General features: G+C 46.5%; 1 long non-coding RNA gene across 1 annotated transcript; it reads left to right on the plus strand.

Annotated features, from left to right (window-relative positions):
• Positions 1 to 7: 7 nt before the first annotated feature.
• Positions 8 to 5,142, plus strand: LOC121142298. Its single transcript, XR_005879278.1, has 3 exons — positions 8 to 1,286; positions 2,829 to 2,896; positions 5,092 to 5,142. It is a non-coding gene; the product is annotated as an uncharacterized LOC121142298 (long non-coding RNA).
• Positions 5,143 to 15,950: the final 10,808 nt, after the last annotated feature.

Raw genomic sequence — 15,950 nt, forward strand, 5'->3', positions numbered from 1 at the left:
CCTGCGGGTGTCTGCGGGAGGCAGGAGGAGCATCCGCCCTTATAAAGGGAAGTCACCCAGGGAGCCGGCTGCGAGGCCGCGTGTTGTCCACCCCGCCCTCGGCCGCCCCGCCCTCCCCGCCTTCGGCCACCCGGGCTACCCCCATCCCTTCCTCCCAGAGTGGTGTTTGACCCCTTCAGACGCTCACTGCATTGCTTTTGAGCTCGCTGTGTGGCCCGGACTCGCCTCGAACTCAAAGCAATCCTTCTGCCTCGGCCTCCCGAGTACTAGGATTACAAACACGCGCCACCAATGCCCAGGCTTGCCCGCTTCCTTGGCTCGTTCTGCTCGGCCTTGTCAAGGGCCCGGACTGTGCTCTTTGGGAGTAGTAATCTGCAGTCCCTCTGCCTAGGAATCAGCAAGTTCGTGGGGATGGGCTTCTTCATTACCGCGTCTTGATTCTGATGATTCCCGGACACGGACTGGGATGTCGGGCAAGCACGTGAAATGCAAAGAGCCAGGTGCCCGGCTCCTGAGCGGACAGACCTTCTGCAGCCGCAGTCTCCTGATTCCGGGTAAGCCCAGAGCCGCAGACCCCAGCGGTCGCCCTGTCTTTCCGCACGGCTGCCTGAAACCAGGAGCTTCAAGACGATGGCGATGGCTCGCCTCTGTTCTACAGACTACAGAGCTCCACCTGAAGCTGCCAGGACAATTTGGACAGAACCGGCCCAGACCTTCCTGACTTCACCAGGAGCATCACGGAACAAAACCCCTACATTTCCGGGCTATGAGTATCAGTATAAGTTCAAAAGGTCCCCAGGGTTAGCTAGGGCAAAGGACAGTTTGCAGAAGATTGTGTAAAAACAGCTGGTCGGAAAGGCAGGTGCAGAAACGTTATTGGCCCCTTTTTGTAGGAGATTGTTGTTGTTTGTTTGGTTGGTTATTTTGCTTTTGTTTTTAATTTAGAGACAGCCTCGTGTAACCTGCCCGGGCGAGCCTCCAACTTGATCCTTCTGATGGTGTTAAGGAATCTTCCACCCTCATCCCGCCCCTCCCCACCCCCACAGAATCTACCCTCGTTTAAAAGTCACTACCCAAGGACTACTAGGTAAAAATAGCACTCCCCCCCCGTCCTTATTTTTTTCTTTCAGAATCCCTCTTAGCGGAAGTGCCCGCTGGGTACAGAGAGCCTGGGGAGTCTGTCTGAGAAGTCACAGCGCCCACCATTCCAGCATGCTCAGGATTCTGTACACTGCCCCCTCCCGAAGTGGATGGATGGCGCCAGCGAGACAGCTAAGGAAGAAAAGGTGCTCAGTCTGACCCCAGGATGGACAGAGACAGCAAGCTGTCCTCCGCTCTCCGCATCGGCAGTGCCTGTGTGGTGGCCCTCTGCACACCGCGAAATAAATACGGCTTTTTTTAAGGGAGTGGGGAAGGGAGACAGGGGATGGAGGACTAGGTCAGAGAAGTTTGTTATTTCTCCAAAGTCATCCTCATTATCACTCGATGCACCCACTGACAGACACATCGTTAAAACTGCTGCTGGTGTTCTGTAGCTTTCCTAATCGGAGTGAGGGTCTCTAAACAGGTTCCCACCTATGGAAGTCTAGAAACAAGTTTCTCCGGTGGAGAAAACATGCGTTTACCTAAATAGCTGTAAGAGAGACATCTATCCAGGCATGCCTTCCCAGCCATTTCTAGAAGACAGGACCTCACAACCGACTGTCTGGCATTCAGGTTCTTTCTGCCCCCTCTTCCAAGATCTTCCCTGAGCAGTCAGTGCAGGAGTATCCAATGCTAAATGGTCAGCCCTGAAATCATCTGTACAAAAGCTGTACTAACAAGAATTCAACCAGACATAGGCTGAGACGTGATAAGCAAAAGGAGATCGTCAATTTTAGAGGGAATGAGGAGGAACATGGGGGACATTGGAGGAGAAACCAAAAAAAGTGATGTTATTATTTAAATTTTAAATTAATTAATTTTTAAAAATGAAATTTAAAGATGTGTTTATCTAAACAGCTGTAATCAATGAATCTTGTATCATGAATAAGTATAAAGGTATGAATTTAAAAACATGGTTGGGAGTGGAGCACTATGTCCCTGTAATCCCGGCCCTTGGAAGGCTGAAGCAGGAGAATTACAACAGGTTTGAGAACAGCCTGGATTATACCGTGAGTACAGGCCAGCCCGGGCTATATAGCACCACACTATCTCAAAATTTAATAAAAAACAAGTATAAGAAATATAACCAGCAGGCAAATCCTTTTCTTAAAAAAATTTCATTTTATTTTTATTTATTTACGTATACCTGTGTGTGCATGCGTGAGAATGTGTACCCGAGTGCAGAAGAGGGTGTCAGATCCCCTGGGGCAAGAGTTACAGGGAGTTTTGAGCCTTTATAATGTGGGGAGCTGGGAACGGAACTCGGATCCTCAGGAAGAGCAGCAGGTCTCTGATCTGTTGAACCCTCTCTCCAGTCCTGCAAAATCTCAGGGAACACTGGAGAGGAGAAGCTTCCCAGCGGAGGGCGCTGGGTCTCAGGCCTGGTCCGCAGGACTCCAGGCTCACCCACTGGGGGCTGGGTCTCAGTCTTTGCCTGCAGGTGACTCCAGGCTGTCTGACTGGGATCAGGCAGTGCTCTGTATCCCCAATGGGAAGATGCTACTCATTCAGTCAGTTTAAATGTGCTGCTCTGAAAGTAGCAAGCACCCCCAAACCACTTAACCTAGAGAAGCTGTGGGAAGAGGAGAGGAGGGGAGAGGGGGGGAGGGAGGAGGGGAGAGAATCAGATGGCTGGAGGGTTTGGCTACCAGGTTCACTGAGAGACACCAATTGTCCCTTTGCAGGCACACAGTCACTCTCAATGGTTAACCAATGTCGCTTGTTTACAGTGAAGATCCGGACTCCTTTCTCAGTAGGTGACCTCAGGCATTGCTTTGTGCTATGTGTTGGACATTCCAATCTCGGGTTTCTGCTCTGCATTCCACACTTCAAAGCTTGTACCTTGAGTCAGCTTTGTGACCAAACAATACAAGAATCTTTTGTTCTGGTGGTGGGATTGTGGGCTGGCAATGCCCTGCTCCATGTCTACAATCCATATATGAGTGAGTACATACCATGCTTGTCTTTCTGTGACTGCGTTACCTCACTCAGGATGGTTTCTTCTAGTGCCATCAATTTGCCTGCAAATTTCAAGATTCCATTGTTTTTCTGCTGAGTAGTACTCCACTGTGTAGATGTACCACATTTCTCTATCCACTCTTCATTGAAGTGCGGCATCTAGGTTCTTTCCAGGTTCTGGCTATTACAAATAATGCTGCTATGAACATAGTTGAACAGATGCCCTTATTGTATGAGGGTATATGCCTAAGAGTGGAATTGCTGCATCTTGTGGTAGACTGATTGCCATTTTCCTGAGGAATCTCCATACTGATTTCCAAAGTGGCTGAACCAGTTGGCACTCCCACCAGCAATGGAGGAGTGTACCCCTTTCTTCACATCCTCTCCAGCATAAACTGTCATTAGTGTTTTTGATTTTAGCCATTCTGACAGGAGTGAGATGGTATCTCAGAGTTGTTTTGATTTGCATTTCCCGGATGGCTAAGGATGTTGAGCACTTTCTCAAGTGTCTCTTGGCCATTTTGGACTCCTCTATTGAGAATTCTCTGTTTAGTTCTGTATCCCATTTTTTAATTGGATCCTTTGGTGTTCTGGAGACTTGCTTCTTGAGTTCTTTGTAAATTTTGGAGATCAGCCCTCTGTCAGATGTGGGGTTTGTGCATATCTTTTCCCATTCTGTGGGCTGCCTTTTTGTCTTGTTGACTGTGTTCTTTGCCATGCAGAAGCTCCTCAGTTTCAGGAGGTCACATTTATTAATTGTGGATCTCCGTGTCTATGCTACTGGTATTATGTTCAGGAAACATCTCCTGAACCAATTCATTCAAGGGTACTTTCCATTTTCTCCTCTAAGAGATTCAGTGTGGCTAGATTGATGTTGAGTTCTTTGATCCATTTGACTTAAGTTTTGTGCATGACAATAGACATGGTCTATCCTCATTCTTCTACATGCCAGCATCCAGTTACTCCAGCTTTCTTTTTTCCATTGTATATTTTTAGCTTCTTTGTCAAAGATCAGGTGTTCAAAGGTGTGTGGGTTGATATCAGGGTCTTCGATTCAATTCCATTGGTCTACCTGTCTGCTTTTGTGCCAATACCAAGCTGTTTTCAGGACTATAGCTCTATAATAGAGCTTGAAGTCAGGGATGGTGATGCCTCCAAAAGTTCCTTTATTGTACAGAGTTGCCTTGGCTATCCTGGGTCTTTTATTTTTCCATATAAAGTTGAGGATTGTCCTTTCAAGGTCAGTGAAAAATTGTGCTGGTATTTTGATAGCAATAGCAATCTGTGGATTGCTTTTGGTAAGATTGCCATTTTTACTACCTTGATCCTACCTATCCAAGAGCATGGGAGCTCTTTCCATTTTCTGGTATCTTCTTTAATTTTTTTCTTTAAAGACTCAAAGTTCTTGTTATATCAGTCTTTCACCTGTTTGGTTAGCGTTACCCCAAGGTATTTTATGTTGTTTGTGGCAGTTATAAGGGGTGATGTTTCTCTGATTTCTTTCTCAGCCCACTTATCATCTGTATGTAGTAGGGCTACTGATCTTTTTTTAGTTAATTTTGTATCCTGCCACTTTGCTGAAGGTGTTTATCAGCTGTAGGAGTTCCCTGGTAGAATTCTTTGGGTCGCTTACATAGACTATCATATCGTTAGCAAATAGTGAAAGTTTGACCTCTTCCTTTCCAATTTGTATCCCCTTGATCTCCTTTTGTTGTTTTATTGCTCTAGCTAGCACATCGAGTACAATATTGAAGAGATATGGAGAGAGTGACATCCTTTTCTTGTTCCTGATTTTAGAGGAATCACCTTTAGTTTCTCTCCATTTAGTTTGATGCTGGCTGTTGGTTTGCTGTATATAACTTTTATTATGTTTAGGTATGTTCCTGTTATCCCTGATCTCTCCAAGACCTTTATCATGAAGGGGTGTTGGATTTTGTCAAATGCTTTTTCAGCATCTAGTGAGATGATCATGTGGTTTTTCCTTTTCAGATTGTTTATATGGTGGATTACATTGATGGATTTTCGTATGTTGAACCATCCCTGCATCCCTGGGATGAAGTCTACTTGATCGTGGTGTATGATTTTTCTGATGTGTTCTTGGATTCAATTTGCCAGTAATTTATTGAGTATTTTTGCATAAATGTTCATGAGGGAAATTGGTCTGTAATTGAGATATGCATGGTAACCCAGAGAAGGGTTATGGGATGAGATCTCCTAATTGGATTGGGGGAAAAAGGGGAGGGCAGAAGGAGATAGGAGAGAGGGAGAAAAGAGGAGGGGAGAGGAGGACATGGGAGAGCAGGAAGGTTGAGCCAGGGTAAGAATAGAGGAGAAAAGGATGGGAGATACCATAAAAGAGGGAGCCAGTATAAGTTGGAGGAGAGATCTGGCACTAGTGAGATCTTCCCAGATCTATAAGAATGACACCAACTGGCATTAAGGCTACCTTAAATGCTCTCCCATGATAATGAGAATGATGACTACCTTATATGCCATCCTAGAACTCTCATCTAATGGCTGATGGAGGCAGAGGCAGACACCCACAGCTGTGAAGCAAATTGAACTCCTGGAACCCAGTTACAAAGAGGAGTGATGACCAAAGGAATCAAGATCAGGGTGGCAAAACCCACAGAGGCAGCTGACCTAAACAAGAGGGAACACATGGACCCCAGACTGATGACTGAGGGGCCAGCATGGGACTGATCCAGACACCCTCCCACCCAACCTGGGTGACAGAGAGGAGGCCTTCACAATCTGTGGGACCTTGGAGAGTAGAGCAGTATTTATTCCTGGCATACAGAAGGACTCTGGGAACCCATACCACATGGAGGGATTCTCTCTCAGCCTGGACACATGGGGAAGAACCTAGGCCTTCCCAGGATGATGTGTCAGACTCTGAAAACCCTTCATGGAAGCCCTTGCCCTCCCTGGGGAGCAGAGGGGGATGGGGTGAGGATGAGGAGTTGGGAGGATTGGGGGTGGGGGAGGAGGGAAGAGAGAGGGAGCTGAGAGTGATATATGTAAAAAGTTAAATTTAAAAAATGAAGAAAAAAAAGAGAATCTTTTGTTCAACCTTGTACTATGTATCAGACAACTTTTCAGGTTTCCCAGTCACAGTCATGAATTTCTCTACTGGGTTTCCTTCTTAGGACAATTTCATAGATTTACTGGTAAAGGGGATTTTTTTTTAAGTCCTCTAGAAAATGTGAGCCAGGGTAATGGTAGACCAGCAATAATTCTATAAAACAGGCAGTCCAAAGCAATATCTACTGGGAAGTTGATGTGGAGACAGAGCACAATAAAGTAACAAGGAAATGTCCCCTTTGTTTATGTGTCGCTGTGCGAGAAGTAGGCTTTGAACTTGTAGATGTTAATCTTTTGCTGGTTTTAAACGCTGTAAATACATTATTTGGTCCTTGATCTCTGAACTGGGTCCTCCTTGGCCTGAGTCTTTCCTTCTGCCGTTGGAAATTCACCGTGATGCCTATCTTTATGACCTGAGTGCTTCTGGTGTCGGAAGTAAGGTTACTCCGGAGGGCCACAGGAATTCTGTTTCTTCCATAGGCGCTCGATTTTATCTGCCATATCAAATTCCCTGTGCTTCAGCTTTCACAAGTGGTAGGAGGTAAGGGTAGCTCAGCTACTCTGCAGAGAGTAGCCCAGCTCAGCAAAGACAGCCTGTGACCCTGGGTTGGTGGCCTTTCTCTCAGGAGAAGGGCAGTGCTCTGGGCTCTGTGGATCAATCGCACTGGCTCTATCTAACTAATGCGTGATACGGATACTGGCACAGACAAGGGGGAAACAAGAAAGGGTGTTGTTTCTCCAGCCCTGGAAATATCACTATGTTTTTAAAAACAGACTTTGTTTCTCAGAGCAGATATAGGCTCAAAGTGAAAGCCCAGAGGCCTCCTATATGTCCCCTGCCTCCCCCACAATCAACCCCCCACACCAGAGTCTCCCAGTCACTGGGCTGCAGATCAGATAACTCACTCTCACTGGCAGTGGATCTGCTCACACCTCGACTTTGACCATTCCAGATCCCCAAACTGTGAAAACTGACTATTTATTGTTGGGTTTAACCTACTGGATCTATACTACTGTGTTATAGAAGCCAGAACTAACTGATAACACTTTGTGTACCATGTACTAATTCTCCCATCTCCTGTAACCCCTAGGAATGATGGATCTTTCTACTGTCTCTGTTTTTCCTTTTCTAGAATTCCATATGGTTAGAATCTAATAGTATGTAAAATTTTCAGATTGACTTCTTTCACTTCATAATATGGACTTAAAGGTCTTCCATGTCTTTTAATTACCTGCTAGCTCACTACTTTTTAGCACTGAATAATTCTATTGAATGGACATACCACAGAATATTTATCCATTCACTTCCTCAAGGGTATCTTGATTGCCTTGGTACCCAAGCCACACAAAGACAAAAAATAGAAAACTACAGACCAATATCCCTCATGAACATTGATGCAAAACTACTCAATAAAATACTGACAAATTGAATCCAAGAACACATCAGAAAAATCATCCACCATGATGAAGTAGGTTTCATCCCAGGGATGCAGGGATGGTTGAACATACAAAAATCCATCAATGTAATGCACCATATAATCAAACTGAAAAAGAAAAATCACATGATAATCTCACTAGATGCTGAAAACGCCTTTGACAAAATCCAACACCCCTTCATGATAAACGTTTTGGGGAGATCAGGGATAACAGGAACATAACTAGACATAATGAAAGCAGTATACAGCAAACCAAAAGCCAATGTCAAATTAATGGACAGAAACTCAACACAATTCCTCTAAAATCAGGAACAAGACAAGGCTGTCCACTCTCTCCCTACCTCTTCAACATTGTACTTGAAGTTCTAGCTAGAGCAATAAAACAACAAAAGGAGATCAAGGGGATACAAATCAGAAAGGAAGAAGTCAAATTTTCACTATTTGCAGATAAAATGATAGTTTACATAAGTGACCTGAAAAATTCTACCAGGGAACTCCTACAGCTAACAAACACCTTCAGCAAAGTAGCAGGATACAAGATCAACTCAAAAAAAAATCAGTAGCCCTACTACATACAGATGATAAATGGGCTGAGAAAGAAATCAGAGAAACATCACCCCTTATAACTGCCACAAACAACATAAAATACCTTGGGTTAACACTAACCAAACAAATGAAAGACCTATATAACAAGAACTTTGAGTCTTTAAAGAAAGAAATTAAAGAAGATACCAGAAGAGGAGGAGAGAGGAGGACTTGAAAGAGCAAGAAGATTGAGTCAGGGGAAGAATAGAGGACAGCAAGGAAAGAAATTCCATAATAGAGGGAGCCATTATAGGTTTAAAGAGAAATCTGGCACTAGGGAAATTTCCAGAGATCTACTAGAATGACCCCAACTAATAATCTAGCAATAGTGGAGAGGCTACCTTAAATGCTCTTCCCCGACAATGAGATGGATGACTACCTTATATGCCATCCTAGAGCCTTCATCTAGTAGCTGATGGAAACTGAAACACATAGCTAAACACTGAGCCAAAAGGAGGAGTGATGAGCAAAAGGGTCAAGACCAGGCTGGAGAAACCCACAGAGACAGCTGACCTGAACAAGGGGGAGTTCATGGACCCCAGACTGATAAACCAGCATAGGACTGTTCCAGACCCCCTGAATGTAGATGTCAGTTTGGAGGTCTGGGCAATCTATGGGGCCTCTGGTAGTGGATCAGTGTTCATCCCCAGTACAAGAATGGACTTTGGGAGCCCACATAGAGAGATACTCTCTCAGCCTAGACGGGGGGGGGGGGCGCTAGAACCTACTCCAAATGACATGAAAGACTTTGAAGATCCCTCATGGAAGGGTTCATCCTCCCTGGGCAGCAGAAAGGGGATGGGATAGGGGTCAGTGGGGGACAGGGGAGGAGGGGAGGGAGAGGGAACTGGGATTGACATGCAAAACAAGCGTGTTTCTAATTTAAATTTAAAAAAGGGGAAAAAGAGTATCTTGGTTGCTTGCATGTGTTATAAATTTTGAAGACAGCCTCTATAAGCATCTACATGAACATTGCTTTTCCTTGTCGTTTAATGTGAGAGTGTTTCCAGATCTTTCAAACACTGAGCAGTGCCAGGACTGCTAGAGTGTGTACCATGGAAATATCTTTTTTGTAAGAAACCTCCCACATTCCAAACTAGCCATAATATTCTGAGTCGTCCTCGGTAACAAACAAGATTGTCACTTCTGTCACAAACTGTAATATTCTGAGTCGTCCTCGGTAACAAACAAGATTGTCACTTCTGTCACAAACTAACTATAATATTCTGAGTCGTCCTCGGTAACAGACAAGATTGTCACTTCTGTCACAAACTAACTATAATATTCTGAGTCGTCCTCGGTAACAGACAAGATTGTCACTTCTGTCACAAACTATAATATTCTGAGTCATCCTCGGTAACAGACAAGATTGTCACTTCACATCCTCACCAGCATTTGGGATTTTCAGTGTTTTGAATTTTGACTATTATAACGGTATGCAGTAGTTGATTTCATTTGCAGCTCCCTAGTGGTTTGAGAGGTTGACTATCCGTCACATGTTGTTTGTCACTGTATGTCATCTTCAATAAGGCGTTTTTCCTGTTACTATATCCACTTTAAATGGGTAGTCTTATTGCTGAATTTTGAGTTCTTTGTATATTATGTTTGAGTATCATTAGCTCTGTTTTATTTTTCAAGTGTTTTCTTTTATTCATCTCTTTCTCTTGGAATCCTTTGCAAAGCATATACTTCTGCTTTAAAGGACTGTTGATGGTTCATTTATTTAATAAATATTGCCTTATTCAAACCCTCAATTCCTTACCTAGATGTGCTGTCATGAGCCTTTTATCCCAGTCCTTGGGAGGCATAGACAGACATTGCTCTGGGAGTTTGAGGCCAGTCTGTTTGCATATCAAGTTCCAGGCAACCAGGCCCTACAGATGTAGTTGGAGTTTGTCTCTAAAATGAAATAAAAAAAGAAGAAATGAAGAAAGAAAAATGCCAGCTAACTGTTCTCCCTTGTGTGAAGTTGAACAATAGACTTAGTTCTTCTCCTGTGCCTGTAACAGGAGAGCCTGACACTGGGTAATTTATAAAGAGTTTCATGTGGTTCAGGGTCCAAAAGTCTAGAATCGTGTTACCTTCTAGGAACACCCTGTGACAACGCAGAAAGAAAAAGAGGGACGTGACAAGGGAAGAGGAACAGGCCACAACCCTTCAGGATGGCTGCCCATTCCCACAAGGAAAACATATATCCACTCATGACGCCTCTATCCCCACGGACCGAATGCCTCCTGTTAGGCCCAGGCTCCCAACACAAGGGCCTCGGGTGGGACACACTCAAACTGTACCCTTCCTTCTTTGTCCCCTGTTCATGTACTTCCTGCTATGAAAGATACATTTATTTTGTCCTGGTAATCTCCACGTCTCAACTAGTTCCAGAATCACCTTCAAAGCCCCGTGAAGTGCGAGGCTGTGAAATCAGGACACGCCATCACCTTCTGAGATGTAAAAGCAGAACAGGCTTAGGGTAGACGCTTTCATTCCTAAAGAGAGAAGCAGCCATAGGGATGGGAAAACGGGTGACACCCACCGGAATAGACATCACGTCTTACAAACCTAGAATTATCCAAGCTCGGGATAGAGGCGGGCTCCTTAGACCGCAGGCAGCTCTGTTCCCACATCTTTTGGGCACCCAATCCACGTGGCTACTGTGGGGGCAAGGGAGGAGATGTCTTCATTGCACTGTGGGGTCACAGGTGCAGACCCAGCCCGACTCTGCCAGCTCCTATCCTGGCAGGTCCCCACTGTAGCCCCCAGAAGGTCCAGTGCATCTTTCGGTGTTTAGTTGGAGGGTTCCACACCTTCACAGCCCCTGCTCTCTGTTCATCTGAGTTCGTGCCTCCAGAATTTGCTTATTGTGTCCTCAGCGACAACGTGGAAGGAACATCTGAGCCCACTTGAGGCACAGCACGCTGCCCGGCTTTGTTGACTGGGGCCTTTGGATGTGTGACCGGAGCCATACCTGCATACACTTGAGCCAAAGCTGGTTGTGGCAGCCGGCGGTGGTGGTGCACGACTTTAATCCCAGCACTCGGGAGGCAGAGGCAGGTGGATCTCTGTGAGTTCGAGGCCAGGCTGCACCGACAGCCTCCAAAACAATACAGAGAAACCCTGTCTCGTAAAAACAAAAAAACAAAAAAACAAAAAAAAAAGCTGGTTGTGGCTGAGCAGACCCAAGCTGTGATGTGAGGAGCAGAATCCTTGTCCTTGGGCCACTGGAAGTGAAAAGGCCACGGAGGGTCCCCCAGGTAGTCCTCCTGGAACCATTCACCCCTTCTAGGGCTCTGGGTCTTAGACGAAAGAAGCAGACTCAAAGACTCTGAAAATGCTGGGTGGCCTTTCCCCCTGCTCTGCTGGGTAGGACCCGCCTCCTCTGTGCTTGCCCTGGCCTCCCTCACAAACAGCAGCTTGGCCACACACTTCCCAATCTCTGTTGACCATGCTCTTTGACTCTCTCAAGACCTGGCCACTAATTTCCCCAGCTTCAGCGCTGTTTCCCTCTTAACTATGGCTCCCAGCACTGGCCACCCTTAGCCGCTGCTTTCCGTGATTAGGGAGCCCCACCAGGGAGTGTCTGGGAGATCTGCAGAATAGGCGGGTCTTTTTCCAGACACACCTTGTTGTCGCCCTAGTCTCCAAAGGGCAGAGGAAGAGCACACACAGCCTCGCTGCTGTGTAGTAGGATGACTTTCACCCCACGTCCCGGAAAGACGACCTCGTCTCTACCCACAGTCTTCGCTTCCCTGCTGCCAGCATTATGGCCACAACCATTTTACTCCCGTCCTGTCCTAGTCTCGTGTCTTCCTGAGCTATCCCCAGAGTTGCCCTGAGTGTTCCACACAGGACAACCGACCCCTTTCCTAGCGCTCACTCCAACCCTGCTGCAGCCTGGGCCCATTACTCAGTGTGACCACGGCTTCCACGTACTCACGTGTTGGATAGCAATGCTCTACTGCTTGCTTCTAGCGTTCTCCATTCCTTTTCTGTTGCTGCAACGGAACATGCCTGAAACTGAGTAACTCACAAAGGACAGGGGTTTGTTTTGCCTCATGGTTTGGAAGCCAACAAAGTCCAGAAACGGCAGCAACTCTGCCCCACGCAATACAGCTGAGGTGGGCAGGACTCAACCCTGGCAGCCCGGGGTTTCCAGTCCCAGCCTCAAGGGGACTCCAGCAACACCCCGCACCAACCAGGAGCCATCTGGCACGGGGCAGTTGGGCACTATCATGACCTCTTTGTGATGAGGAAGCATGGTCCTGCCCAGTGCCATGATGGATGGAGCCGGACAGGGAGACACTGACACAGGCCTGGGGAGGTCCACCTGGGCTCCAAGGAGAAAACACGGGCCCACCTGGCACCGTGCAGCAATGGCAGACAGGCAATATTATGGTGACCAAATGTATGGTGTGACATTGGAGAGAGAGAGAGAGAGAGGGAGAGGGGGGGGAGAGCGACAAACAGACAGACAGACAGGCAGAGATGAAAGCAGTGCGGAGCCGAGCAGGTCGAGATGGATGACTTGATCGCCAGCCAGGGCCATGGTGATGACTGGGCATGGGCTGCCGCTGGGTGGGGAGAGATGTCCCCCCTTACCCCTGCTGCCTGTGACAGACAAGGGAGCCGATTCTCCCCCTTAGCAGCTATAGAACTCAAGGAATCGCCCCTGCCCTTTGCCTGTGTAATACCGTCGAGCAGCCCCTCCTGGCGGAGGAGCAGGTGAGCTGGTCCTGAGTGCGTGAGGGTGGGGTAGCTGGCCACACCCGCCTCATCTGCCGTGGGGTGGAGAGGGCGAGGGACAGAGGCTCCCCCCCTCCTCGCCCTTGCCACCCGTGACCCCTCCCCCTCCCCAGCTGCGGCGCTGGGGAACGCAGGTCCTGCCCCTCCCCCGGACAGCACAGCACAGCTGTCCCTGATACTGCAGGTGTGGAGAGCCGACCCTGAGGGCCTGAAAGCCGGAGAACTGGCCCCGCCCCTTGCTCGTCGCCACAGGGGATGAACTAGCTAGGGCCGTGCTGGAGAGCGCACCCTGGTGGTGAGGACAGGGGAGAGCTGGCCGGCTGACCAACCCTGCAGCTGCCCGCGCCCTGAAGCAGGACTGTGAGTCGGCCACACCCCCAACATCCACCCCATCTAAGATCCCCTGCATGTGAAGGGGCCGGTCCTGCAGACCCAAAGCTGCAGAATCTCCAGGGTCCCAGTGAGGGTCCAGCATCTATAGTGCAGCAGAAGCCAGAGGACCCAAACAGACCAATGACTGCGCAATGAACACTTGCAAAAAAAAAAAAAAATACGGAAAAAAAAAAGGTTTGCTGCATCGTCACACTATAGCTTCCATGGTGAGATTTTCCCCCTTTTCTTTTTTTTTCTCTCTTAAACTTTTTTATTTGGTGAGGGCGGGGAGGTTGCTAAGGACAGAGGGCAGATACAAGGGGACAGGGAAATGAATGGGACCCAGATGTATGGTGTGGAAGACATAAAGGATAAATAAAAAGAAAGTTTAAAAAAAGAAAAGAAAGTGCAGAAACATCTTCTCAGCTTCTGGTGAGGGAAATCACCATGAGAGAGATGGGGATAGCAAAGTGTATGAGGAGAGGAGGAGAGAGGGAGAGAGAGAGACAGAGACAGAGACAGAGAGACAGAGAGAGACAGAGAGAGAGAGAAAGGGAGAGCACAATACATACATGTGTGTGTGTACACAATACATAGATGTGCATGCACACACACACACACACACACACACACACACGAGGCCAAAGTCCTATGGCTGCTAGCCCATCCCATGAGAAAAGCACCCTGAACCTGCTCTGAGGGCTCCACGCCCATGACTCCAATGCCTCCCATGAGGCCCCCTGCTCCCTTATGCTCACTCACACTGATGAATTCAGCTCCTAACAGGTGAACCCTTTCGGGGATCCCACCAAAGCCCTTTGTCTAGCTTGCCAAGCTGTGGACAGAGACCCTACAGCGCCCTTGATTCTCCTTTTAATCCCATGGACTCCATTGTGATGATCCTTCCTTCATTTCTGAACATCAGTGATTTGTGTCTGTATTGCCTTCCTTAATTTGTCTAGATTCTAGAGGCTTATTAACGTTGCTGATCTTTTTAAAGGAATATCTGTGGGTGTGTTGATTCTGCTTATTGATTTGCTATTTTCTTGCTTGATGCTCTGATTTTACTTGTGTCTTACCAGACTTTCATGAAGTCTCTGACTTCCCAGATAGATGTTTGGATGATGACTTTCAGATTTTCATGAAGTCTCTGACTTCCCAGGTAGATGTTTGGATGATGACTTTCAGATTTTCATGAAGTCTCTGACTTCCCAGGTAGATGTTTGGATGATGACTTTCAGATTTTCATGAAGTCTCTGACTTCCCAGGTAGATGTTTGGATGATGACTTTTAGATGTTGCATCTCTTCTAGCATATACATCCGATTCTACATCCACCACTGTCCTCCCGTAGATCAGCTTTTATTGCATTGCACTCTCTCTCTCTCTCTCTCTCTCCTTCCTCCCTCTCCCCCTCTTATTTTTGGTTTGTTTGTTTGTTTTGAGATAGAGTCTCTTTATGTATACCTGGATGTCCTGTAATTCATTATGTAGGACCTGTAATTTTTCCTAACACCTATTTGTACTTTTTTGCAAAGTATGATATATATATATATATATGTTATATGTGAATATAAAATGCATACGTGTATATGCATGTGCACAAGTATCTGGGAGCCCGAAGTTGATGTCAAGAGTCTTCCATGATTGCTCTCCACGTGATTCATTGAGGGAGGGTCTCTCAGTTAACTCCAGAACTCTCCAGTACTGATCATCTACAGCCAGCTTCCTCTGCATGCAAAGGGAAGCAACTCCAGGCCCAACTCCAGGTTTTGTGTTTCCAAAGAAATATAGTTAGTCCAAAAAATGTAAAATAAGTAATAATAAGGACTTCTTAGATAATAAACACAGTTTTAAAATCCATGTCCCATCTTAATAAATTGCAAAATAAGCATGATACCAGTTGTGGTAGTTTGAATGTTATTGGCCCACATAATCTCATAGGTAGGGAAACTATTAGATGTGGCTTTATTGCAGTGGGTATAGCCTTGTTGGAGGAAGTGTGTCACTCGGGGTGGGCTTTGAGGTTTCCCATGCTCAGGACACTGCCCAGTGTCTCAGTAGATTTCCTGCTGCCTGAAAGATGTAGGACTCTCAGCTACTTCTCCGGTACCATGTCTGCCAGCATGCCACCATGCTCCCTGCCATGATGATAATGAACTGAACCCCTGAAGCTGTAAGTGAGCCCCCTCAATTAAACATTTTCCTTATAAGGTTGCCATGGCCATGGTGTCCCTAGGGCAATAGAAACCCTAACCAAGACACCAGTGTTAGAACCAAGTCCTCATACTCTCACCTAATAAGCTTAAGCAGCACAAATTGAAGCCACAAGGACCTCAAAGGTGGCTTATACCACTGTAAAGCCTCACATTGCAACATCTAGAATCATTCTTACAATTAAATATCAAGATTTCACTGTCACTAGGGGGTGGTGGCACATGCTCTTTAATCCCAGAACTTGGGAAACAGAGGCAGGTGGATCTCTGTGAATTCGAGTCCAGTCTAGTCCACAGAGCAAGTTCCAGGACAAGAGCTACACAGACAAATCATGTCTCTGAAAATAGAAAAGAAAAGATTTCAACGTTTTGAGCTATTTTCATTATGCCTCTAGTGCAACATTAAAATGTTAAAA

Source organism: Mesocricetus auratus, unplaced genomic scaffold (genome assembly GCF_017639785.1).
Source record: "Mesocricetus auratus isolate SY011 unplaced genomic scaffold, BCM_Maur_2.0 Super-Scaffold_100009, whole genome shotgun sequence".
In the NCBI taxonomy this organism is placed as follows: Eukaryota; Metazoa; Chordata; class Mammalia; order Rodentia; family Cricetidae; genus Mesocricetus; species Mesocricetus auratus.